Source organism: Cricetulus griseus, chromosome X (assembly GCF_003668045.3).
Source record: "Cricetulus griseus strain 17A/GY chromosome X, alternate assembly CriGri-PICRH-1.0, whole genome shotgun sequence".
NCBI lineage: Eukaryota > Metazoa > Chordata > Mammalia > Rodentia > Cricetidae > Cricetulus > Cricetulus griseus.
This window is the reverse complement of record NC_048604.1, coordinates 90363385-90391271: the sequence shown is the minus strand read 5'-3', so window position 1 is coordinate 90391271 and position 27887 is coordinate 90363385. Positions and strand designations below refer to the sequence as shown.

The 27887-nt window shown below is 39.4% G+C and overlaps 2 long non-coding RNA genes across 3 annotated transcripts in view; one reads left to right on the top strand and one right to left on the bottom strand.

Moving 5' to 3' along the window:
* Positions 1-27887, bottom strand: part of LOC118237891 — a 57476-nt gene that overhangs the window by 14215 nt on the left and 15374 nt on the right. The window contains exons 1-2 of one of the 2 annotated variants that reach the window (XR_004771456.1): positions 4759-4887; positions 2684-2748 (exon numbers count right to left, since the gene is read on the bottom strand). This is a non-coding gene — a long non-coding RNA (uncharacterized LOC118237891). Of the gene's footprint in view, positions 1-2683; positions 2749-4758; positions 4888-27887 lie in introns of those variants that run through there. The other variant, XR_004771457.1, reaches the window with a different exon arrangement.
* On the top strand, positions 1960-27712 carry LOC107977237. Its single transcript, XR_003488341.2, has 4 exons — positions 1960-2261; positions 21136-21178; positions 21349-21752; positions 27507-27712. It is a non-coding gene; the product is annotated as an uncharacterized LOC107977237 (long non-coding RNA).

The following is a 27887-nucleotide window of genomic DNA, read 5'->3' as shown; positions in this document are numbered from 1 at the left end:
CTCTTGGGTATATCCAAACTAGTTGAATTGGGTTACAAAGTGCTTTCAAAATTTACACTCTTAACCACAAGATATAAAGGTGGAAACTTCTTTATGACTTCTCTTACATTGCCTTCTTAACATTTTCAGAGACAGAGTCTCATCAATTTGTCTGGGAAGGTCTTTAAATCACTGTGGCACTCAGGCTGGCCTCGTATTTGACATCCTCCTTATTTGGCTTCCTGAGTAGTTAGAGTTATGTCATGTTCTACTGTGTCAGTCCATCTTTTTTAAATACCAAATTTTACTAAGTTGTCCTTCAGACTCTAATGTGTTCCAGCATGGCCTAGTATTCAAAATCCTCCTGACTTAGTATCCTACGAGTTAGAATCCCAGGCATGAGGGACTGTGTCCAATTGTTAGTCTTTCAATATATAATATTTACAATAATTACTACAATAACTACAATATTGACAGTCATTGTAATTGTCATGATATATAACCAAATGAAAGACACAATTTATTGAATATAAACAGCATAGAACAAAATATCTCATATAATGCTATCAGGGATGTGAACTAAATTGCTAGGTTATAGTTTTAACAGGGATGAAGAAATTATAACTTATTCCATAAAAGGAAGAACATATAATACAAGAATAGAGCTAAATAAACTATCATGCTGTAAGCACTCATACTGCTGCCACCCTTAAAAATATCCATCAGGAGCTGAAGGGATGGCTTGGCATTCAAGAGAGCTACTGTTATTCCAAAGACTCTGAGTCCAGGTCCCAAGACCCACATTAGGTAGTTCACAACTGTCTGAAAATGAAGTTCCAAGCAACTCTGGCCTCCATGGGTATCTGCACACATGTTGCGCATATATGCATACACACAACCACACACAGGAAAAGACATATGTATATGATTTAAAATAGTAATATATCCTAAAACATATACTATATACTTCATCAGTTTATTTCTTGACTTATAATTGACTCACCTGAGTATTACCAAATATGTTAAAATAATTTTGGCTTTTTGAAAAATGAGAAAAGTGCAGGAGACAGTCCTGTGGGGATAGCTTCTTTCAATACTTATTATATGAGCAAATTGGATTATGAGTATTTAACTTCATGTTGTTATGCTTCATTTTTTTGTTATGTGTATGGAATCTAGGTCTTTGAGCATATTAGTTGAAATATTTATTCCGAACCTACATAACAACTACAGCTTATGGTCTTTAAGTACTGCCTAGATTTATACATTTTAGGTATGTCTGTCACAAGCGTGATCTTTACAATAAGAAAATAATAAAAAATATTTTCAAACTATGGTGTGTTTGCTCATATCTATAATCCCAATGGCCAGGACACAGAGGTAGGATGGAAACATTCAGAGGCAACATAGTCTATGTAGCAAGTCTAAATAACACTGCTGATGGGGGAAATACTTCTGTGTTTCCTGTCAATTCTAGAGTTTATATATTATCCTTCTGTGGTCTTTGATAGAGTTAAAGACAGATAGTTATGGTTATAGTTTTCTTCAATTATTATAAAAGATAAGTTACCCTTCTTTTATTTAGACAGAAAAGAGGAGATGATGGGGGAAATACTTCTGTGTATGTTTATAAATAAAGTACTTGCTTGGCCAATGAGACAACAGGTTAGGCTGGACTAGGAGTCAAAGGGGATTCTGGGAAATGTAGTAAAGAAGTGGCATTCCAGAGAGGAAGTGACATAGCAAGGAGACTCATATTTAAGAAGAGGAAAAAGGAAGTGTCTCTCTCTTTTCCCCTCGGCTCCTGCTCCAGCGGCATGATGTGATCCACCAGCTAGGAGGGATGCCAATAAGGCATCCAATAAGATAAGTCTTATAAAATATGTAGATGTATGATAATTGAGACTGAGCTAACTGATGAGAATCCTAGTCATTGGCCAAGTAGCATTGTAACTATTACAAGTCTCTCTGTGTATTCATTTGGGCCTAACTCGGGCGGGTGGCTGGCGTAAAGCTCACACGTGGTGGTGGGGCTTAGGCGGCTTTTGGCAAAAAGATTTATTGTAACACACTGCCTCAGAAAACAATATATCAGCATCAATAAACTAAACAGTTTCAAATTATAAAGGATTACCTGCTTCTGGTCCATACATGCATTCTATACTTAGAATACGCTAACCTGAATGTGATCCTTTTACTGAAACATTTGACAGCTGTAAAAACAGATATTGGAGGACCTGAAAAAACACCCAACAGAAGGTCACCTTAATACAGAGCCAAGAGTAAGTAGATACCCCATTCTGATAGTTATTTTTTTGTTTATTTACTTCAATAATGAAAAAATTGAAGAATGCAAAGCAAGATGCAACCGAATGCTAGCAAGAATAGTGATTTTTTTCCTCTTGCTTTTTTGCTTTATGGTAAAAGTCCACCAGTGTTTTGGGTGTTAATTTTTTTCAGGGGTGGGATGGGAATATAGTCTCACTATATATGTGAGGCTCCCCTTGCAATCATTGTGTAGTCTCTGCTGATCTCTCCATTGAGTCAATTCACCTGCTTTTGTTCTCCAAGTGCTGGGATTATGGGCAGGTGGCACCAAGAATAACTTGTGTGAGGGTTTTTGTCATTGTTTAAAGTGCTATGGATGGAACTCAGGCACAGGTACATGCTAAGAAAATGCCCTACTAGTAACCTAAATACCTACCCACAGTAGCGAGTTCATGGGCTTTACTGTCAAGTACCCTTCTTCATGCATGTGTCCTTGGAGACCTAGAAAGAAATTTTATGATATAGATAGTAGGAAGGGACCCAATGGTATTAATTCCCTTGAAGCAAACTCATCTACAAAATTAGTAACATATATCTCCTGGAAGAAATCTGAAAGCATCTCCATCTTAATTTTTCAAAGTAAAACCAGTTTAGATTCAGACTGGCCTCACCTTTTAATAACCCTTTGTTTGCCCCATAATATCCTATATTAATGACTCCTAAGTATCAGTTTCTAGAGACAGAAGACAGTGCCTTGGGAGCTAATATGAGAAACTATGTCAGCACCACTGAAAGGTAGGCCTAAGGTGGGCATCCAGAAATGCTGGCAAGCTCTTTACCAACCAACTATATCCCTAGCCTTAAACAAAATCTGAGACTGGGTTTATCAAATGTCCCCATTGTGACCTTGAATTCCTAGTGTGCTCTAGGGAGGAATACATTCTGTTGTTGCTTGTTTCTTTGTTCATTATGAGACAAGCCCTCTCTCTGGACCAGGTTGGCTGCAAACTCACTGTGTAGCCCAGACTGAACTTGAAATGATGTTCATCCTGCCTATGCTTGTTTCCAACCTGCTGCTATGAGTTATTCATGAGAACAGTGCTTTGGAAAACAACAAACTCCTTAATTAAATTCTTGGGCTTCATTTGAGATCCATTAGATGGGCCAAGTAATATAATGTAAACCTTGTCCTTAGGGGGAAATCTCCCTTCAGAGAAGTAATTTTGTCCTCAACTGATATCAGCTAATTCAACAAGCTAGCTTTACATTCCAGGTCCAGTTGTCCTGACAAAAGTTCCCTAAAGACTTCAAAGTGTCAAGCGCCACATGCACACTCATGTGAGAAAGATGGGTAAGCATCTTAGAGGAGCAGGGGAAGGGATGAGTGAACCAGGAGGGCTGCTCACAGCACTGAAGCATTATAGAAATTTGGGAGAATTTCCAGGTGACTTTGAAGGACTGTGGGAAGATTCCTTCTGGGATGAGGTCTATGTTAAATGCTTTGAAGTTTCCAGAGGATGCCTAACTTCAAAGTAGAGTATCACCTGTAGGGGGAAGCCGCAGGAGTGAGAAAGCAGCTGTGTTCTGCTCCAATTATTCAGAGTACAGACAAGGGCATAGGCACATAGACCTATATAAATATATATATGCAGATACAAGTTCAACCTGAAGAGGCAAGATCTATTTTCTGGCAGAAACATTAGATAACAACAAGCATTTTGTAACTATCATGATAACAATATGAAAGCACACACAAACCATTTTCTCTGTTTGGTCATTATTTCCTTTTTATATTTACTTAAGTGTATGGTGTGGGTTGTGCATTTGAGAGCAGGTGCTGATGGAGAGCAGAGACATAACTAGTATATTACTTGTGAGATACCTTACATGGTTGTTGGGAAATGAGCTTGAACCCTCTACAAGAACAATGTGCTTTCTTAACCACTAAATTATCTGCCCAGCTCTTTGCTTTTCTATGCTTCTGAATATCTATAGATAATCAAGGGGACTAGCACTTAGATCTATCCATCAGGGGGATCTGTAAACGGAAGGGCTTCTGGGAAACATTTCTTTAATATTCACATGGTAATTTCCCCTGCTTAGACATAAAAAGTGAGATAGAGAAAGAGAGAATGAATGAGACCAATGGCAATGGTACCTTAAGACAAAGAGATGCACAGAAACAAGAGTCATGCCAGCATCATAATAGAGATATTGATCACATTGCATACCACTATATTCTAAGAAAGGGTGAAGTTCAAAGTATGTTTTTTTTTTTAATTTTGAGGATGTTACTTCCTTTATATAACAATATTCTTGAAAAAGCATTAATGTTTAACCATTAGAAATACAAGCATCTTTGGTGACTTGAATTCTTAATTTGTGGGTAAAATAGACTGAAAACAATTTAATGGGGCATGGATTTTGTGAATGGGCCTTGTGTCTATTGGTTCAAGTGTGTGCCGAGGCAGAACATCTCTGTGGTGAGTTCAGGAGTCAGAGGTTACTCACCTCCTAATGGGCAGGAAGTAGACAAGGAACAGGGGATGACACAATCTTCAAAACCACAGATGCCAATTTCAGTTTCCTCCAGTTACATATGATCTCTTTAACTGTCCAGAAACTCCCAAAATAGTACCTCCAGCTAAGGTTCCAAAGATATAACATATGGCACTTTTTCAGAAACAGGGTATTTCCAAATAACAACACCATGGCAAATTAAGGGTTAATTCTACAGATGATAGAAGACTACTTCTATGTATAGCCCTAAGACACATAGACAGTACATGGATAAAACTTGAGGATATCATAGTACTTGAAATATTGTAGTCACAAAAGATAATACACCATGTTATTGCGTTACAATGTCCCTGAGGTAGGTAACTCTGCAGAGGTAGAAAGCACACTGGTAGTTTCTTGGGCCACAACAGGGCGAAACAGGAGCAGAAATTCAATGAGGGTACCATTTCCATTTAGGAAGATGGTTAATGATGGTTTCACAATACTATGAATGTGCATTTTATCATGAAAGTACACACTTTCAAAGGTCAGCTGCACATTGTCATGTGTATCTTCAACCCCATTACATAGGCTATACAAGAAAGAAGGATAGAGCCTCCTTGAAGGCTCTTGAATTATGTCCTTCAAGTGAACTAGTGAGCATCAATGATTCACAACAGGCTGGTAGTTGGACCAGCAGCCCTAAGGATGCACTACTACTTTCACTACTCCTCTTCCATGTCGTTTGGGACTCTGACTGGATTCATAGTCAGCCCCAAGAAACTGTGTAGTCCTGCTCCACAGTTCTGAAGTAATGTAGTGTCATCAAGTTGCAACCAGTGTGACCTCACAATTGAAGTTTAAGCCATTTTGGTGAAGTGAAATTTGCTGAGCTAACTATGACACTGTATGTACAGACATACACACAGACACACACTCACATATTTACATATTCATATATACAATGCACCTATTGTTCATATATGTATTTTAAGGAGCAAAGTAAAGGACTCAGTGCTACAGGGGTTTCTTTACATATTTAATGTAAGGAATGTTTAATCCCTAGGTTTAGTCCCAGCACCAAAAAATTAAAATTAATAGAAAGAGAATAATTATAGAGAAAGAAGCTGTTATATAGTTAGACCCTCTAGATACCATTTTCCTTTTCTGGCCATAACCCTCTGGAGTTTGTCCTTTAGGATAGTGAACTGACTGACATCAGCTATGACTTGGCAGAACATTGAGGCCCTGAAAGCAAGGACAGTCCTCCCCAGAGTGTGCTTCCCAACACCAAGACACCATTGAAGTGCAGGCCCAGTGTCTTCCTGTCTTGTGCCTCTTAAAGTAGAGACTAGGCCAGTCTACATCACACAGTGTGGACCTTACTGTAAGACCCTCAAGCCTCACAAGTGACCAGTCCCCCTCCCTGGTTCCTTCAAATGCCAGGTTCCACCCACAGGACACTAAATGCCCTACCTGCTGGACCCAGCCCCTACCCTACAGAGTAAAAAGCCCAATCTCTGAACATGAAATTTCTCCAATCTCCACCCTGGAAAGATCCACTCCCTTCCCAAGAAACTCTATATAAGCCCCGTATCCTGTTCAGTTCCCTCCTGTTTCTTGCCAAGCAGAGATTTTTTTTTGCAAGTTCCAAGTTAGCATCTAGCAGCCAGTTTTCCTGTCTATTCTGATAAAGAGATTTCATGAGTGATTCTTGTGTGAGGTTTGTTGTATAGTGTGACTTTGAGGTATGCCCTGTCTTTCACCTGCCAGGTCATCCTTCCATCCAAGTTGTAATGCTTACACTTACCAGTTTGTTATGAAAACATCAGTCAGAAATGTCCCTTTACCCATTAATTAAAATCCCTCCCTTCAGGGCCCCATCATACTGTGTTATCTCTTCTAATACTCATTCACTTGATTGCTTCAACGTGACTGCCTATGGTCATTACAATCTCTTCTGATAAAGCTCATCTAACAAGGGGAATTTTGTTTCAAGTCCTTTCTGTGAAGATGCACTTCATTTGGACAATTAGAAATATCATTAGTGGCCTTAATTCCAAGATTAGGGACCAAGAATCAGTCTTCCTAAATAATGTGGTCAAGTCAGATGGTAATGAAAGGATCATAGTTGATGTTTTCTGAACCGGTGTCACCATAAATTTATTATCTCTCTTTCTGTACCTGAACTTTGAAAATTAATTAGTAAAACTTTTTCTTAAGCCCCCAAACTCTGTAAATTTTCTCTTACAATGAGCATTACAGAAACCATTTGCCATTTGATACACTGGAGGCCTTTTCTGGATTTGAAAAAAATGAGAATTGTAGATGAAAGATACAAATTTAATAAAGTCTTATACAATATCAATGCTTTAAAATGTGTTGTTATCATCATGACTGTATATGTGGTAAAATTATTTTTTGCAAGTTCTGAGTTTTCATCTAGCAGCCTGTCTATTCTGGTACAAAAGAGATTTCGTGATTGATTACTTTTCTTTTCTCTTTGCCTTTCTTTCTTCTCTCCCCCTCACCCTCCTTCATTCTTCCTCCCTCTCTTCCTTCCTCCTTCCCTTCTTTCCTTTCTCCCTCGCTCCCTGTCTCCCTCCCTCTCTCTCTCTCCCTTCCTCTGTCTTAGAAACCAGTCACGTCTCCCAGACTCAGGGACCCAGATAGGGTTCCAGCACAGGCACTAGGGCAATGCTTGTTTATATTTTCCTCACAATGAAGATAATTTTTCCAGAGTTGTGCCACTGTCCTAAGGGTTCAGTGGTGAAGGAGGAGAGAGAACTTGTAAGGTAAATGCCCTTTCTGTTCCCACCACTCCAATTGCCTGCCCACTTGGAATGCTGCCCCTTAATGTAGTAGTATATTGCTTTATCAGTGAACTTGCAGTGGTAGCTAAATTCTAGGGGCATGGCTTCAGGTGTGCAGATCTGACCCCTTATAAGAAAGAGGAGGTGGTGGCTCACTTTCTTGGGTTGTGGTGAGAACATCAGAAGGGCAGAGACTGCATCTTTGAAGGTGGGATTTAAATGAGTCCACAAGACCCAAGATAAGTGATAGGGAAGCATTTACACAATTAATAAATAACCTCCGTGGTCTTACAGCTCCTGAAGATGCAGGGGCAGATTTGTCTATGGTTTCAAGGCCAAAGTGTGTTGCTTTCAATGGCCCTTTTTAGCCTTTTGGCTCTAGTTTTAGGGGCAAACTGTGTTTCTTTCATTGGCTCTGGTTTCAGGGCCAGGTTTCTTTGGCTGGTGCTTTTACCCTAAAATTCATACAAGCAAGCTATCTCTTGTCTCTTGTGTGAAACTAAAAGCATTATAGATCAGACTTTCTGTTCTTTATATTTTTCTACTTTCTTCTTCTTTTCAACCTTCCTCTCCTCATTCTCCTCCTTCTTCTTTGCTTTCTTATTCTCTTGCTTCTTTGTTTCCTCTTCCTCATTTTTCTGCTTCTTCATTTTCTTCTCATTCTCTTCCTTCTCCTTTTCTACCACACTATTCTCAAACCTTCCTGCTTTTTCTTCACTTTTGTTTAATTTTACAGGTCATTGAGAGAGACTTTTTCCTTCACTTTTTTCAGAGATCAGTTTATATTTTTAACTTTAAGCAAATTTTCTCATACAATATATTCTAATCACTGATTTCCCTACTCATTTCCTCCAAGATCCTTCTCATTTCCTTACCCTTGCAACTCCAGATCTTCTTTCACTATTGAGAAAACAAAGAAAAACAAAACAAAGGAACCAAGAATGAAACAACAAATAAAAAAATAGTGAAAACACATATACAAACAGAAACATGCATGCACACAGTCCATTAAAAACACAATAGACAAGCAAAAAATCCTGTAACATAAAAAATGTCCAAACAAGGAAACATGAGACAAAAAATTATCTCCAAAACACCACTGAATTTATTTGTGTTGGTCATCTACTGCTGGGCAAGGGGCCTAGCCCACTGTGTGGTTTCTATACACAATGAGATTCCCTTGAAAAAAGTAACTTTTCCTTTGCTAGTGCTTGTCATTTGGAAATGTATTCTTAATTAGGGATGGGAGCTCATGTCCAATTTTCCCTTTCTGCTATTGAATCCTACAGGTGAAGTAGATGAAGTGGTGTGGCCTTGCTTCCAACACCTTAATACTTAATCCTGAAAGATGGAGAGAAAGCTCATACCCTGTTGTTTCACATTCTAACAGAGAAAAGAGTAATTCCCAGAGAATTTAAATACAAACCAGCATTTCTATTCCTTTGGTGCCTCCATCCAGAAGCCCACATGGATATTTTGGGGGAAGGAGAAGACTTAACAATCTAGTATTTTGAGGGCTTGATGAATGCAAAAGGTATGCTCTTATCCACTCCAGGGGCTCTAATGCTTGTCTCTCACTCATCATGAGGAATGTACTTTCAGTTTCTCTGGACAGCAATATATGCAATATATGCTAAAGTGTCAGAATAAACTTGATCCACTGAACCTAAAGGAAGAGAGTCTCATATTATACTGTAATACATTCTGGACTCAATACAAGCTGATTGATGGCAAGTTTGGCCAGAGACTGAAAGCTTAAACTATACTATCATTCTAGAGTTGGGTCTGCTTTACAGGAAAAAGGGAAGTAATCTAAAGTGCAATGTGCTTAGGCCTTCGTGGAAAGAGGGCAACACTGTGATATCTTGATATTCCCTATCTGTACAAACCAGGCCTTTCGAACCAGAAGCAGCAAGCAACAGAACTCAGATGAAGTATATTCTCCCATTGTGCAGAACTACCCCTGCACTCCATATTCTCTCATATACCCCAATCAACAGTGTCTAGAGGACATAGTCCTATAGTGCAAATTAGGAGTGGAGTCTACTAACAACCATCATGCCTCATGACTACAGAATACCCCTTACAGGAAGTACCTGGTCTCATGGGGACCTCCACCAACACATGGAGAAGCCAATAATTTTGTCTGAAATCCAATCCTTATTTACCAGTAACTTCCAGGCCTTATCTTTAACATATGAATTTATGTAGAAATACCGAAATTTTGACTTAATTACATGGCATGCTGCTGAAGCAAAAGAAAGAATCAGGGAAGAAAGTTAGAAGCATGCAGACAAGTTATGTAGTCATGTCTTCAAGCTGATTAGCCCAGGATCCAGGTTCTCCCAGATCAGTTGTGCACAGATTTGCATTATACATTCCAATAAGAAACCAGAGGCAATAGACAATACTAGAAAGCTTTATTGCAAGAATAAAAGCTTTCATTAAGAAATCTGTTACTTATTGCAAGATCAAACCAGTCACTTCAGAAAGGGACGAAAACACTGCCTGACTTTTCGACAGGCTAATTGAGACTTTCGGGATATTTGAGTAATCCAAATCACTTAATCATAAAGTGAAAGCACTTTTAAGTTAAAAACCTGTTAGTTATTTCATTAGTCAGCCAATCCCATCTATAAAAATCTTTAAGAATGAAAGATGTTACCTCTGACCCCTCACACTAAGTTGCTAGACACAGTTTTATTAGTGCTCAACAACCAAGATCTGTACGAGAAAAGAACAGGAAATGTGTATATTTAGATAGGCCACAAAGGATTTTGACTGATGGTGACCAGACACATTGACCAAGGAATCCCTATAAGTAGATACAGAGATGAAAACAAGAAACCAAACCAAAAAGAATCTAATGTTTTCCATAGACATGGTTTTGACCATGTTTGCAATATCAGGCTTTAATTCCACCTCAAATCCAACCAAATGATTATTTAGCCACATAAACAATGGTCTTACCATTATTGTTAGGAGCACATCTTACCTTGTGGTTTGGTTTTGTTGTGTGCACATCCAGCTATAGGTAAATCCTTTGGTATCCTTTCTTTCCCAGTAGCCCACATACCACCTGTTGTTCTTTTATTTGAGTTAGAAAGAAAGTGTACTATGGAACCACCACCAGCATGATGGAACATGAACCATAGAGAGTACATTAATCATAGAGTTTTTAAAGTGGGGGAGGGGAGAGTGAGAGGGGAAGAGACAAGAAGAGACAAAGAGGGTAAGCGAAGAACAGTGAGAGAGACAAAGAAGGTAAGAGAGTGAGGCAGTAAGAATAAGAGAGCATAAGTGGGAGGGGGTCTGTCTTTTAAAAGGGTCCTTTACACCTGCATGCAGATTTGTACTCATGAAAGCCTGGGATGACCAGAGTACTGCCTGAGTGCATTCTTCCAGGTAACCAGGGCAGGTCAGCATAATGCCTGAATCTTTCACCATCTCCAAGAATATGAAAGCAGCCAGCAAGATGAGAATTTCCTAGGCAATTCAAGATTCATTGCTATGTGTCCTGAAACCAAAATGTGTGGAGTCTTCAGCAATAGGCTAGACCATCTACTTAAGGTGGGCAACTGAGAGCAATGTCCAGAGATCTACAAGGTTAAGCCTCAACTAACAATCTAAGCAATAGGGGAGAGGCTACATTAAATGAGCCTCTAATGAGATCAATGACTACTTTAATGAGCTGATAATGAGATCAATGACTACTTTATATGCCATCCTAGAGCCTTCATCCAGTAGCAGATGGAAGCAGCAGACACCTACAGCTAAACACAGAGCTGAACTCCTGGAATCCAATTGTAGAGAGGGAGGAGTGATGAACAAAGGGGTCAAGACCAGACTGGACAGACCCACAGAAACAACTGACCTGAACAAGGGGTTGCTCATGGACCCCAGACTGATAGCTGGGAAACAAGCATAGGACTGTCCCAGACCCCATGAACATGGATGTCAGTTTGGAGGTCTGGTTGATCTATTGGGCATCTAGTAGTGGATCAGTATTTATTCCTAGTACACAAATGGACTTTGGTAGCTCATGCCACAAAGAGGGATACTGTCTCAGCCTAGACACATGGGGGAGGGTCTAGGTCCTATTGCAAATGATATGGCAGACATTGAAGATCCCTATGGAAGGCCTCACCCTCCCTGGGGAGCAGAAAGAGGATGGGATAGGAAGTTGGTGGGGGCAGGGGAGTAGGTGAGGGAGAGGGAACTGGTATTGACATGTAAAACAAGCTTGTTTGTAATTTAAATATTTTTAAAAAAGAAAAAGGATGGGGACTCTTGCAGCATGGAGTCTCCCTTTCAGACCTCTGATTAGGCACAAACAACACACAAACACCTGTTTTCAGAGCAAGATTATTAACCAGGGAAGAAATGTTAAAGTGGCTTCTTTCTGACTCAGACTAAGAACAGCAGCAAATGACCTTGCAGCTGTCACTATTTTTTCCCCAATATTTTTTATTTGAATTAGAAACAAGATTGTTTTACATGTCAATCCCAGTTCCCACTACCGCCCCTCCTCACCTACCACCTCCCCAACTAAAACCCTACCGATCACATATCCTTTCTGTTCCCCAGGGAGGGTGAGGCCTTCCATAGGGGGTCATCAGAGTATCATATCTTTTGGGATAGGGCCAAGGCCCACCTCCATGTGTCTTGGCTCAGGGAGTATTCTTCTAAGTGGAATGGGCTCCCAAAGTCCACACCTATGCTAGGGATAATCACTGATTTACTACCAGAGGTCCTCTAGATTTCCAAGGTCTCCTCACTGAAACCCACGTTTCCCAGCTATCAGTTTGGGGACCAAGAGCTCCCCTTTGTTCAGGGTAGCTGTTTCTGTGGGTTTCACCAGTCTGGACTAGACCACTTTGCTCAGCACTCATCTTCTCTGCAATTAGATTCCTGTTCAGTTCAATGATTAGTTGTGGGAGTCTGCTTCTACTTCCACCAGCTGCTGGATGAAGGCTAAATGATGGCATATAAGACAGTCATCAATCTCATTATCAGGGGAGGGCATTTAAGGTAGTCTCTCCACTGTTGGGTAGATTGTTAGCTGGTGTCATCTTTGTAGATCTCCAGACATTTCCCTTGTGCCTGATTTCTCTGTAAACCTAAAATGTCTCCCTCTATTATGGTACCTCCTTTCTTGTTTTCTTCTATTCTTCCTCCAACTCAACTTTTCTGCTCTCTCATGTCCTCCTCACCACTCCACTTCTCCCCTTCTCAATCTCCTAGCTACCTCCCCCCCTCCTCCCGTGCTTCCAATTTTCTCAGGAGATCTTGTCCCTTTCCCCTTCTCCAGTGGACCATGTATGTCTCTATTAGGGTCCTCCTTGTTTACTAGCTTCTCTGGCAGTGTGAATTGTAAGCTGGTAATCCTTTACTCTATGTCTATAATCCACATCTTTGTCTTTTGTGACTGGATTAACTCACTCAGAATGGATTCTTCTAGTTCCATCCATTTTCCTGCAAATTTCAAATTTCCATTGTTTTTTTTTTTTTTTCCGCTGAGTACTACTCCATTGTGTAAATGTACCACATTTTCTCTATCCATTATTTGGTTGAGGGGCATCTAGGTTGCTTCCAGGTTTTGGCTATTACAAATAGTCCTGCTATGAACATTGTTGAACAGATGTCCTTGTTGTATGAATGTACTTCTTTTGCATATATGCCTAAGAGTGGAATTGCTGGATCTTGTGGTAGGTGGTAGACTGATTCTTATTTTCCTGAGGAGTCCCCATATTGATTACCAAAGTGGCTATACTTGTTGGCACTCCCACCAGCAATGGAGGAGTGTTCCCCTTTCTCCACATCCTCTCCAGCATAAACTATCACTGGTGTTTTTGATTTTATCCATTCTGACAGGAGTAAGATGGTATCTCAGAGTTGTTTTGATTTGAATTTCCCTGATGGCTGAAGGATATTGAACAGTTTCTTATGTGTCTTTCAGTCATTTTAGATTCCTCTATTGAGAATTGTCTATTTAGTTCTGTACCCCACTTTTTAATTGGATTGTTTGGTGTTTTGGAGACTAGCTTCTTGAGTTCTTTGTATATTTTGGAGATCAGCCCTCTGTCAGATGTTGGGTTGGGGAATAACTTTTCCCAGTCTGTGGCCTTCCCTTTTGTCTTGCTGACTGTGTCCTTTGCCATACAGAAGCTTCTCAGTTTCAGGAGGTTCCATTTATCAATTGTTGATCTTAGTGTCTGTGCTACTGGTATAATATTCAGGAAGCAACATAAAATACCTTGGGGTAATGCTAACCAAAATAGTGAAAGACCTGTACCACAAGAATTTTGATTCTCTAAAGAAAGAAATTAAAGAAGATACTAGAAAATGGAAGCAGCTGTCACTCTTAAGAGGAGAGGAAGAGGAGGTCTGTGTTAGAATGGTCTAGGAGGTAGATGATGAAGGAGAAGAGGAAGGGGACAAGGGGAAGTGGCAGGGGTATTTGTCCAGAGGGACAAAGGACTGCCTCTAGATAGAGAGGAGACAGATGTGGTACAAAGGCACATGATGCTTTATAAAGGTAAAGGGGAAACCCTGTGTTAGGATGAGATGTTTAATTTAATTGGGTGTCTTAATTAGGTGAGCCAAGGGGGCTTTTGATTGCTGGACTTAAGTACTTTGATAGTTTGACCTTGATAATCAGCCTCAGGAGGAAGAAGTGGCCAAATAAGGTAATAGACCTTGGGGGTAGGAGCTCGCTTTAAGAATGTAGTCAAACAAATTTAGCAAGGCAGAGGGAATAGGGGAGAAGGGTAAGGCCTGCCAGAACCACATGCTTGAGTGAGCTAGTGTCACTTCAAAAAATGCCTGGAGTTCCATCCTAAGAGCAGTTAAATTGGAGTCCAAAAGGAGATGATTTCCATTAAGTATTTATTTTGTTTTTACAAAATAAGATTCCTTGCTAATGTCAAGTAAATAAGAAGTCCCTCTATTGTCTCCTGTACTTAAATAATTCATCCCCAATTGGTTTGTTGAGGTTTGGGATGTGTGACCTTGTTAAATCAAGTATGTCAGTGCAGGTATATTTAGAAAGCAACTGAGTAGCTAGGCAGTGAGGGTGCTCACCATTAATTCCAGAACTAGGGAGGTTGAGGTAGGCAGATTTGTGAATTCAAGGCCATCCTTGACTATTGACTGAGTTCTAGGACAGCCAGTGTTATACAGAGAAACCCTGTCTCAAAAAAAAATCCCAACCAAACAAACAGCAATATAATTAAAAACAAAGAAAAGAGAAAACAATGGAATAAAAGCTCTTCTGTTAATGTGACTCAAGGGGCCAGGATACAACCTTAAGCTGGCAGCAGAACTTGGTAGTGTCATGCATGTGGTTCTGGCTTTAGAGATCAAAAGGATGTAAGAAAAAAGCAGTTGTATGTTATTCCTCTACATATTTAAAGAGTGGATGATGACAGACAATGTATGGCAGTGGATGCTGTCCATGAAGGCCCAGAGAGGCCATTGCATTAAGTTGTGGGAGTGAAGTCTGGATTGCACTGGAGATTCCAAGATGTTGGTGATGCATGTACTATGGTATGTTAGATTTCTGCTTAAATTAAAGTAACATGAACCATGGAGAGCATAAAGAGTATATTAATCATAGAGTTTATTACAATAGGAGAGTGAGAAATCGCAGAACAGAGTAGGGCAGAGTAAGAAAGAGAGAAAGGAGAGAGGTACAGAAAGAGCATAAGAGAAGAGAGAGAAGAGAGCATAAGTGGGCAGGGTCTTTTAAAGGGGTCCTCTACACCTGCATGCAGACTTAGTTCCCATGGAACCCTGGGCTGACCAGGGTACTGCCTGAGTGGATTCTGCAAAGTATCAGGGGCAGGCCAGCATAATGCCTGAACATTTCATGGTATGTCTGGAGAAGCAGTCTATGTGAAAATACATGTTTTAGGCATTAATTCCAGAGAGACTGAGGCTTTTCAGCCTTTTGGTACTAGACACAGAACTAGAAGATTTGGCTTTTGACCTGCTGTTTTTTCAGGCTTGCTCTGGTCTAGTATGTCCTCACTATGCCCAAATTCTTCGATTTTGTAGTGGTAATTTATATTATATAGCACTGCTTATTGAAAGTTTACAATTCCCTTTTTTAAAAATTATACAGAGCCTTATAATTGACATATTACCTAGAATTACAGAAGAGATATAGGAATTTTAAAGTGCTGAGGCTATAACAAACTTTGTGGTCTTAAGTCTGAATATATTCATTTTACATAATATGACCATGAATGTCATGGGTATTGAATCAGAATGAGAAATGTCTCTCATAGTCTTTGGTATTTTAGCACTTGGTACCAAGATAGTAGGGAAGTTTAAGTGATGCAGCTTTGAAAAAGGCTCAAGTAACACATTGGGAATCAGGTTTTGAGAATAGAAACTATAAGACCTTTCTATATGTTCTGTCTGCTTTGTCCTTTGAGTTTGGAAAATAAGAGCAGGAGTCCTTGGCATCTGCCTGCTTCAATGCCTTTTGCCTGATACTATGCCTCAACACTCTGATGGAATACATGCAACTCTGAATCCACAAACCCAGAGAAACTAGTTTTCTCCATAAGTTACTTTTGATCATTGGGTGTTATCATAGCAACAGAAGAGTAATAACACACTCCTACCTTCTCCTTTATAGATTAATGTTATTAAAAGTGTTTTGCTAAGGTCCTTGATCGATTTGTAATTGAGTTTGGTTCAGGGTGAGAAATTGAAATCTAGTTTCATTTTCTTTTTTTATGTTTAAAATTAAATTAGAAACAAGCTTGTTTTACATGTCAATCCCAGTTCCCTCTCCCTCCCCTCCTCCCCTGCCCCCCCAACCTCCAATCCCATGCCCTTTTTGCTCCCAAGGGAGGGTGAGGACTTCCATGGGGGATCTTCAAAGTCTGTCATATTATTTGGAACAGGGCCTAGGCCCTCCCCCATGTGTCTAGGCTGAGAGAGTATCCCTCTATGTGGATTTGGCTTTCAAAATCAACTCCTGTACTAGAGATGAGTACTGATCCTCTACCAAAGTCCCCATGGATTTCCCAGACCTCCAAATTGACATCCTCATTCAGGGGGTTTGGGACAGTCCTATGCTGATTTCTCAGCTATCAGTCTGGGGTCCATAAACTCTCCCTTGTTCAGGGCACCAGTTTCTATCTGTTTCTCCAGCCTGGTTTGACCCCTTTGCTCAACATTCCTCCCTCTATACAACTGGATTCCAGAACTCAACTCAGTGTTTAGCTGTGGGTTTCTGCTTCTGATTCCATCATCCACTGGATGAAGGCTCTAGGATGGTATATAAGGTAGTCATCAATCTCATTATTGGGGAAGAACATTTAAGGTAGCCTCTCGACTATTGCTTAGATTGTTAGTTGGGGTCAACCTTGTAGATCTCTGGACATTTACCTAGTGCCAGATTTCTCTTTAAACCTATAATGTCTCCCTCTATTATGGTATCTCATTTCTTGCTCTCCTATATTCTTCCCCTGGCTCAATCTTCCTGTTCCCTCATGTCCTCCTCACCCATCCTCTTATCCCCGTCTCTTTCTTCTAACTCCCTGTCCCATCCCCACAAGCTCCCAATTAGCTCAGGAGATTGTCCCTTTCCCCTTCTCTGTATGTGTCTCTTAGAATCTTCCTTGTTTCCTAACTTCTCTGGCAGTGTAGATTGCAGGCTGGTGATCATTTGCTCTAGTTCTAAAATCCATATATGAGTGAGTCCATACCATTTTTGCCTTTTTGTTACTGGGTTACCTTACTCAGGATGGTTTCTTCTATTTCTATCCATTTGCCTGCAAATTTCAAGATTGAATTTTTTTTACTGATGAGTAGTATTCCATTATGTAAATGTACCACATCTTCTCCATCCATTCTTCAGTTGAGGGGCACCCAGGTTGCTTCCAGGTTCTGGTTATTACAAATAATGTTGCTATGAACATGGTTGAACAGATGTTCTTGTTGTGTGAATGTGCTTCTTTTGGGTATATGCCTAAGAGGGGAATTTCTGGATCTTGTAGTAGAATGATTCCCATTTTGGAGAGAAACCACTATACTGATTTACAAAGTGGCTGCATGACTTTGCCCTCCCATCAACAGTGGAGGAGTGTTCCCATTTTTCACACCTGCTCCAGCATAAACTGTCATTGGTGTTTTTGGTTTTAGCCATTCTGAAAGGAGTAAGATGGTATCTCATAGTTGTTTTGATTTGCATTTCCCTGATAGCTAAGGATGTTGAACACTTTCTTATGTGCCTTTCAGCCATTTTAGATTCCTCTATTGAGAATTGTCTATTTACTTCTGTACCCCACTTTTTAAATGGATTGTTTGGTGTTTTGGAGACTTGCTTCTTGTGTTTTTTTGTGTATTTTGGAAATCAGCCCTCTGTCAGATGTGGGTTTGGTGAATAAATTTTCCATTCTGTGTGGTGCCATTTTTTCTTGTTGACTGTGTCCCTTGCCTTACAGAAGCTTCCCAGTTTCAGGGGGTGCCATTTATTAATTTCAATCTCAGTGTCTGTGATACTGATGTTAGGCTCAGGAAGTGGTCTCCTGTACCAATTCAATGGAGGGTACCACCTACCTTCTCTTCTAAGAGTTTCAGTGTGGCTGGATTTATGTTGAGGTCTTTGATCCATTTGGACTTAAGTTTTGTGTATGGTGATAGACATGGATCTATCTGCAGTCTTCTACATGCCACCATCCAGTTATGCCACCAACATTTTTTGAAGATGCTTTGTTTATTCAATTGTATAATTTTATGTTCTTTGCACAAAATCAGGTGTTTGTAGATGTGTGGGATAATATCAGGATTTTCAATTTGATTCCATTGGTCTACCTGTCTATATTGGTGCCAATACTAACCTGTTTTCTGGACTATAGCTCTATAATAGAACTTGAAGTCATGGATGGTGATGCCTCCAGAATTTCCTTTGTTGTACAGGGTTGTTTTGGCTATACTGGGTTTTTTACTTTTCCATATAAATTTGAGTATTGTGCTTTCAAGGTCTGTGAAGAATTGTTCAGGGATTTTGATGGGGATTGCATTGAATCTGTAGATTGCTTTTGGTAGGGTGGCCATTTTTACTATGTTAATCCTACCTATCCAAGAGCATGGGAGATCTTTCCATTTTCTGGTATCTTCTTAATTACTTTCTTTAAAGGCTCAAAGTTCTTGCTATACAGGTCTTTCACTTGTTTGGTTAGCATTACCCCCAAGGCATTTTATGGTGTTTGGGGCAATTGTAAAGGGTGACCTTTCTCTGATTTCTCAACCCATTTATCATCTGTATGTATTAGGGCTTATGGATTTTGTTTGTTTTGTTTTGTTTTAGTTAATCTGTATCCTGCCACTTTGCTGAAGGTGTTTGTCAGCTGAAGGAGTTCCCTGGTAGAGTTTTTTGGGTCACTTATGTAAACTGTCATATCATCTGCAAATAGTGAAAGTTTGACTTCTTTTCCAATTTGTGTCCCCTTGAACTCCTTTTGTTGTCTTATTGTTCTAGCTAAAACTTCAAGTACAATATTGAAGACATATGGAGAGAATGAATAGCCTTTTCTTGTTCCTGATTTTAGAGGATTCATGTTGAGTTTCTCTCCATTTATTTTGATGTTGGCTGTTGGTTTGCTGTATATGGATTTTATTATGTTTAGGTATGTTCCTTTTATCCCTGATCTCTCTAAGACCTTTATCTTGAATGGGTGTTGGTTTTTGTCAAAGGCTTTTTCAGCATCTAGTGAGATGATCGTGTGATTTTTCTTTCTCAGTTTGTTTATACAGTGGATTACATTGTTGGATTTTCATATGTTGAATCATCCTTTCTTCCCTGGGTGGAAGCCTGCCTGATCTACATACAGAAATCTGCTTTGCATAGTACCATTTCTTGGAGTTAATGTCTTTTTTCCAATTTTATTTCTGTCCTACATGTCAAAAATCAGGTAACTGTAAGTACATAAACTGGTATCTGTGATTACAGTTCTATTCCATTCATCTTTGTGTCTGTTTTCATTTCAGTACCATGATTTTGTCTAACAATGATGCTGTAGTATAATTTGAAAACAGATATTGTGACCTCTATTGTGTATTTTCTTTTGTTCTAGGTTACTTTGACTGTCTGTTTCCTTGTGCTTCTATGTCCACTTTATAGTGTTTTCTGTGTCTATGAAGAATTGCACTGGAATTTTGAGAGGAATAGATTTGAGTCTGTAAAATGTTTCAGTTGGATTATAATTTCATAATGATAATTCATCCTATTAATGCTTATAAATATCTCTATCTTCTAATGTCTTCCTCAATTTCTTCCTTCACTTTCTGAAAACTTTCATAGCAGAATTCTTTCATTACCTGGTTGGGTTTATTCCTATATATTTAACTTGTATATGGCTGAGAAACTGAGACATGGACTTGTTTTCCCAATTTCTTTTCTAATCGGCCTGTCATTGTTAAATTGGAAGGCTACTGATTACTCTATGTTGTTTTTCATCCTGCACTCTTACTGACAGTATTTATCAGGAGTAAGAAGATTTGGGTGGAGTCTTTAGCATCTCTTATGTATTGTTTTATATCATCTGTAAAAAGGGATGATATTTTCCCACTTATTTTCCCACTTATATCATTTTTATTTATTTCTCTTCTGATGTTGCTCTTGCTAAGGGTCACATGAATATAACAAAGAGTTCAAGGGAGTGGACATCCTTGTGTTACTTCTGGTATTACTGAAAATTCCTTGAGTGTGTCTCTATTTAGTATAATTTTGGTATAGCTTTGTCATTGTCAACCTTTATTTTATTGGCATAACCTATTCATATTCTAGCTAACTCCCTATAAATTTAATCATGAAGGGATGCTGTGGTTTGTCAAAGATGTTTTCTGCCTCTATTGTGATGATAATATGTTTTCAGCATGTTATTTTGTTTACATTAGGAATTATATGTATTTATGTATGTTTAACCAGTCCTGCATCAGTGGAATGAAGATAACTTAGTCATGAGGAATCATCTTTCTGCTGTGATAATGAATTTAGTTTGCATGTGCAACTTCGAGGATTTTTGCATCTTCATTCATGAAGGAAATAGTTCTACAAATTGTGTGTGTGTGTGTGTGTGTGTGTGTGTGTGTGTGTGTGTGTGTGTATGTGTGGTGTCCTTACCTGATTTTGGTATCCACAAAAATATTTGCTTCACACAATGATTTGGAAGCATTTCATCTTTTCCTAGTTTGTGGGGTGAACTAAGCAGAGTTGGTATTTTTTCTTCCTTGAAGTTCTGTTGGATGCTACAGTGAATACACCTGGTCCTAGCCTTTGTTCAATTGAGAGACTTCTTATTACTGCTTCAATTTCACTACTAATTTTAGATAGTTTTGGATTATTGATTTGGTCCCAATTCCAATATGCTATATCACATGCATCTGTAAATGTATTAATTTGTTGTAAATTTTACAGAGTAGTGTGGGGGAAGTGGTAGCCATGCCTGCTTAGGAGCTGGCTAAAGGTATGCCTGACTCGCTTTCGAGGGCATGGTCAGGGTGATGTAGAGTGAGAGGTGGTCAGGTGGTGAGTCACTTTCAGTTTCCCTTTCAGCTTGCTGTACAGACTGCTGCCTGGATGCTGGCTAGGTTGCTCTGTAAGTAAGGCTTTTTCCCTATTAAAATCCCTTGTATCTCTACCTGGCTCTATATTGGTAATTTTCCGCATTATCTGGTGTCAGGAACGGGATCTTGGCCCCATTTGGGACAGCCTGTGGTTCCCACCAGGACTGCAGGCCTAGGCCAGGAAAGCACCCTCTCTCCACAGGTGCTCCCCGCTCGCAGCTGACATGCTACCCCACACAAGCCCATTCCCACTGCTGCTGAGCCTCTCTTAACTGTCTGCCCTGCTGGGAGACAGTTTATAGCTTCGTGCACAGGACTGGCTCGGACTGCCGCCTACCTGCACCCTGAGGCCTCCTGCCCTAGAACTGAGTAAGCCTCAGCTTTCAGCAGCAGCTTCCCCTGGCCGCTACAGCATAAAGCTGCATCTCTTTTAGTGGTTGCAGCCACAAGGCCATATACTGTCTAAGATAAGCACAGCTGCTGTTGTGACCTCATTTGCTGTCATCATCTTGCCTGACCAACCACTGCCAAATGCAGCACCGAGTAGCTGAACGCCTACACCACCTGCTGGTCAAAGATAGTTACTGCATCTGAAGTAGAAATCAGGTAAAATAATGGTGGAATATTTATCATTTGCTAAAATTGGTAATATTTTGGCTTATTATGTGAATTCAATGTTTGAGGAGGACTCTACTCTGCCAATTACCAGCCTATATGCCATAACGGCAGTTAGCTTGCTGGTACAAATAATATTACTAGCCAGAGGACTCAGGAACAGACACAAGGATAACCTCACCACATACTTACAGAAAAAAACAGCTTTACACAATGAGGTTTTGGAGAACAAATTAGGTCAGACCACAATTGTGCAAGAAGTGGAACAGAAATTGGATAATAAGCTTGGCTCTGTGTCCTATATGCTAAAGAAAGAGCTGTCTGTTACATAAGATGAGATGCAGCATATTTATGATAAGATAAACACAGAGAGATCCTTCATGTCTAAGGCATTAGAGGCTAGGATGTCAGAGACCCGTGATGAACTAAAGAATAACTGTAGGCAGCTGGAAACTGAGATAGGCACTGTTAACCAGAAACTAGATGCAAAGGTGCAAAATACCCAGGATAGGGTTGAAGAATTGGACAATAACATTCAATCAATTATTGACGCATCTACAGCAGCACATCACAAATTTGAGTCAAGATTCGAATGTTGGGAAGATAATTTACAGTACAGGGTTGACAGATTACATAGGTCCATAGGTCTATTGCTGAGGACTCAAAATAAGCAAATCATGACCTCAAATCTAGACTCCAATACCTAGAAGGCAGTTTCCATACCATCCATATGCTGCCTAAGGATGACTGTACTAAAGATCTAGAAAAACGTGTAGAGGAGCAGTTAGACCAATTTACAGATTCACTAACATGCTTGGAATCTTTTATGATTAAGGAGATTGAAATTTTTCAAAAAGTTTTCAAAAAGATATCATTACTAGGCTTAAAGATCATTGGGATGCCTCAGAGGCAGAATCACTCCAATCTGGGGCACCTACTCCACCCAGGTATCATGACTATTCCTCTAAGGTTGTTACTCGTACACCATTAGTGTACCCAGCTACCATGGTAGAAAAGCCAGCTTCTAAGAAACACCCTCATGGATGGATGGCTTATGAATGGCAAACTATACAGCTGAAGGATCTTAAGAATATTAAAGAATCAGTTGTCTCATATGGTCTCTATAGTCATACATAAAACAGCTACTACATTCAAGGGCAACCTTTAACAGGGTGACACCCACAGATTGGGAATGATTGGTAGCAGCTGTACTTGAGAATTCATGCCAAATCCAGTGAAAGGCATTGGTCAGGGAATGGGAGAAGCTCCTTGAGTGTCAAGGCATAAAGGAAGGTTTTGAAGCCCTCCTAGATAAGATTCTTGGTGAGGGTATTTTTGCTATCCCACAGGCTCAGACTGAATATGATGACCATATACTGTCCTTATGCAGGAATGCAGCATTAAATGCCTGGGGTAAGGTTCGTGAGCAAAGAGAATGCCTAGAAACTTATACCAGAATAAAACAGGGACCTACAGAACAGTTCCAGGACTTCTTACAAAGGTTAACTAGGGCAGTAGAATTACAGTTAACAGATCCAGAAATAAGACAATCAATTATATATGCAATAGCTTATGAAAATGCAAACCCAATATGCAAAAGAATACTTTTGCCTTTAAAGATCAGATCAGCTCCGCTAGAAGAATGGGTATTGCATTCATCCCACATTGACTATAACGTGCAAGATAATGGAGATTGGGTAGGAGAAGCCATCTCGAATGGTTTAAAAAGGCAACAGGAGATTAAAAGTTCTAGAGGTGAGGATGCAAGGGCTTGGGAAGAAGAAGCACCTTAAAGAGGTCAACATAGGAACCAAGAGGGTAGAGGTTACTACTACCATGAACCAGAACCATGGGTAGGAAGAGCCTTCCTCAGGAAACCACGAAGGTACCAGGAACCTAGATGTTTCAGCTGTGGTAAAATGGGACATACTAAGAGAAAGTGTAGACAAACGAATTCTAACAATGCCTCATATGGAAGGCCACTGCCTTCTGGATTGTGTAGAAGATGTGGTAAGGACAGACCATGGACCAATGAATGTAGATCAACCAGGGACATGGAAGGAAACCCCTTAAGGCCGGGAAACCCCGAGGGGTAACTCAAGAAGGCTCCCACATCGAGAAAGGTCCGGTCATTCCGGACAATCTCTCACAGGACGAATAGATAGTTCTTTGCCTATTGTAAAAAATGATAATTCTCTTGATGGTAGTTTGAATAGTGATGAAGAATCAAATGTGAATGGGCAAAATGTGAAATGCATATTTTGGCAAACTTCTATTAATGATAAAAGATCTCAGTTGAAAGTGAAAATAAATAATAAAGTTATTACTGCCTTAGTAGACACTGAGGTGGATGTGACTATTAGTACCCCAAATTCTTGGCCTCAGAAATGGTCTCCTGGAGAGACGAATGTACAATTTTTAGGAATTGGAACTCTATTTAGAGTTCGACAGAGTGTTAACTTGGTGGTCTGCATTGGACCGGAAGGACAGAAAGGGAGACTGAAACCATACATGGCAGATATAGCTATAAATCTCTGGGGTTGTGATCTTTTACAGCAATGGAATACTCAGATTAATATTGCTCCAGTGTCAGATACAAATTATGTACAATCTTTAAATAATAGAAAAGATCTGGTAAGACGCTATGGAAAATGGTTACCAACCATCCATGCTGTACAGAAACTAGGTACAAATGATGGATCTTCAGAGGAGCCAAAGGCCCTGCCATTTGAAGTGGCTTACAGATGAACCTGTTGGGTAGGCCAATGGCCGATGACATCTGAGAAGCTAGAGGCTTTAGAAAGACTAGTTCAGGAACAACTAGATGCTGCACACATAGAGAAGTCCACAAGCCCTTGGAATTCTCCTGTATTTGTTATCAAAAAGAATCCAGGTAAGTGGAGAATGCTGACAGACCTGAGAGCCATAAATAAGGTAATTCAACCAGTGGGCTCTCTGCAACCTGGAATGCCTTTGCCTTCCTTGATACCTAAATGATGGCTGATCATAGTCATTGATCTGAAAGACTGTTTTTTCAAAATACGGTTACAGAAAAATGATAGAGAAAAATTTGCATTTACTGTACCAACTCTTAATAATTCACAGCCAGTTAGGAGTTATCAGTGGAGGGTTTTGCCACAAGGAATGCTAAATAGTACTACTTTGTGTCAACACTTTGTACAGCAACCTTTTGAAATAATTCATAAAAATTTTCACAATCTTTGTTTATCATTACATGGATGATATTCTTTTATCAGATTCTAATAAGGAAACTTTGGAACATATGTTTGACATGGTGAAGGAAGTTCTGCCTCTTTGGTGGTTACAGGTTGCCCCAGAAAAGATACAAAGAGGAGATTCTATTAACTATTTAGGGTACAAGATAGACTTACAAAGAATCAGATCTCAAAAGGTACAAATAAGGATAGTTATCAAACTCTTAATTCTCTCCAATAATTATTACAGGAATTTTTCAACTACAGATGATTATTGGTGTAGAAGGACAAGACTTAAAGCATTTAAAAATGGCCCTTAAATTGATAAGGGCCTAAACAGTCAAAAAATGTTATCCACTGAGGCAGAAAAAGAGTTGCAATAGGTAGAAAACAGAATAGTGAATGCACATGTAGATCGGATAAACCTTAATTTAGACTGTATTCTGGTTATCTTTCCATCCAGAGAATACCCTTCTTGGATTCTGATGAAGAGGGAAGACACCATATTGGAGTGGATATTTCTTCAACATAAACAGAATAAAAAGTTAAAGACATATATAGAAAATATTTCTGATTTGTTTTTAAAGGGAAAATTAAGACTTCGTCAACTGACTGGAAAAGATCAAGCAGAAATTATGGTAACTTTAACTAATGAAGAAATTTCCTCCTTGTGGAAGGATAATGAATATTGGCAAATGGCTCTTACTGACTTTTTGGGAATGATTAGCAACAACTATCCCAAAACTGACAGAATTAAATTCATAAAAAATGCAGTCTGGATTATTCCACGTATTGTAAGACAAACTCCCATTTCTGGAGTCTTACCCTCTACACTGATGCCAACAAATCTAGTAAGGCAGGTTATAAAGCAGGTGAGGTAAGTAAAGTAGTTCAAAGTCCATATACATCTGTACAGAAGGCAGAATTATATGCAATTATCATGGTACTTATGGATTTTACAAAACCTCTTAATATAGTTACTGATTCTCAATATGCAGAGATAGTAGTGTTACATATTGAGACTGTAGAGTTCGTTCCTGATAATACAGAATTAACCTCATTGTGTTTACAATTACAGGAAACAATCAGAAACGGAAGTAATCCTATATACATTACACATATCAGATCCCATACAGGTCTGCCAGGCCCACTAGCACAAGGCAATGATGAGATTGATCATTGATTAATTGGAAGTGTGCTAGAAGCCTCAGAATTTCATAAGAAACATCATGTAAATAGCAAAGGTTTGAAAAAGGACTCTCCATCACTTGGCAACAAGGCAAGGAGATACTGAGAAACTGTCCTACTTGTTCCTTTTATAATCAAACTCCATTGCCATCAGATTGTAATCCTAAGGGCATTTGGAGAAATGAGGACTGGCAGATGGATGTCTTTCACTTTGCAGAATTTGGAAATTTGAAATATGTGCATCATACTATAGACACATTTTCAGGGTTCCAATGGGCTACTGCTCTTAACTCTGAAAAAGCTGATTCTGTTATTACACACCTGCTAGAGGTGATGGCAGTTATGGGCATACCTGCACAAATAAAAAACAACAATGCTCTAGCATATGTCTCTACAAAATTGGAACAGTTTTTCAAATATTATAGCATAAAGCATGTCACTGGTATACCACACAATCCTACAGGACATGCAGTGGTTGAGAAATCTAATAGAACACTAAAGGAGATGCTCAACAAACAAGCATGGAAGTCTAAATCCCCCAAACATAGGTTGCATAATGCTTTATTAACACTAAACTTTCTTATTGCCAATGAGAAAGGACAAACAGCTGCAGAAAGACACTGTACTACAGAAAGTAACTGCTGAACTGAATCAGCCAGTATACATCAAAGATGTACTAACCTCTGTATGGAAACCAGGACATGTGTTATGTTGGGGTAGGGGTTTTGCATTGGTTTTCACAGGAGAAGAAAAACTTTGGATACCTTCAAGGTTGATCAAGATTCACATTCAAAAGGAAAAACCTCTCGACGAGGACAAATGACAGGTATTCTACTAAGGTATATCTCATAAACTAAATAGAAACCTCCCAAAGGGAAGGGAAGTGTTTTGCTTTTATCTTCACAGGAAAACTCATCTCCAGAAGGCAAAGGACACTTAATGGGTAGATGCTTAAGAAGAAAAAATACCTATAACCATCAAATAAAAGGAACGTGCCATATGTTAAACTTTACAGCTGTCTCTCAGAGAATTCTATTTCTCTTTTCTAGTCCCTATTCAAGTAAAGCAATGCTGGTTTTAGAGGTGGATTTGGCTTTCCTCCTCTAAAATCCAAGCATGTTATTTAACTAAACTTTAGAGTTTCTGTATTCTATCAAGAAGCCAATTGATGTAGTACAGAATAAGAGAAGAATTTGGATATTGTCTTTGTCTTTTCTTGGCTCTTTCTTTCAAAGTCTATGCCCTCTCATAATTGTTATGCTCCCGTGGTTGCCTTTCCGGCATGTGTACATACATAAACAAACATTTCTCTGCTAACTGTTTATGTTTGGGACCCACACAGCCAATGAAGACCTGCCAGACAGCAATCCCTGGACACCCTGGAAAGAAAATGGGCTACACCTCCTCGACTGCCCTGGATTCAACTTGTTCCATTTCAACTGACCCTCCGGCCAGAGCTTCAGGTACTGACTTCAATCAAGTTGAGGATTTCAAGAGAGATCATCAATCAAGTAAATCCCATCTAACATGGACTGGATACAATACATTCAAGACTTTTACTATACTAACATTTTCTTCTTACAGGACCCCACAAGGATATCGTCGTCGCATTTCAACAGGAAGTAACTTGGAGAATGCTATGCCCCCTTTCCCCCATTGTTGTCACTTAGGATAGTTTATATACCTAGTTAGGGATAGCTTCCTATTGTATATGATTGGGATT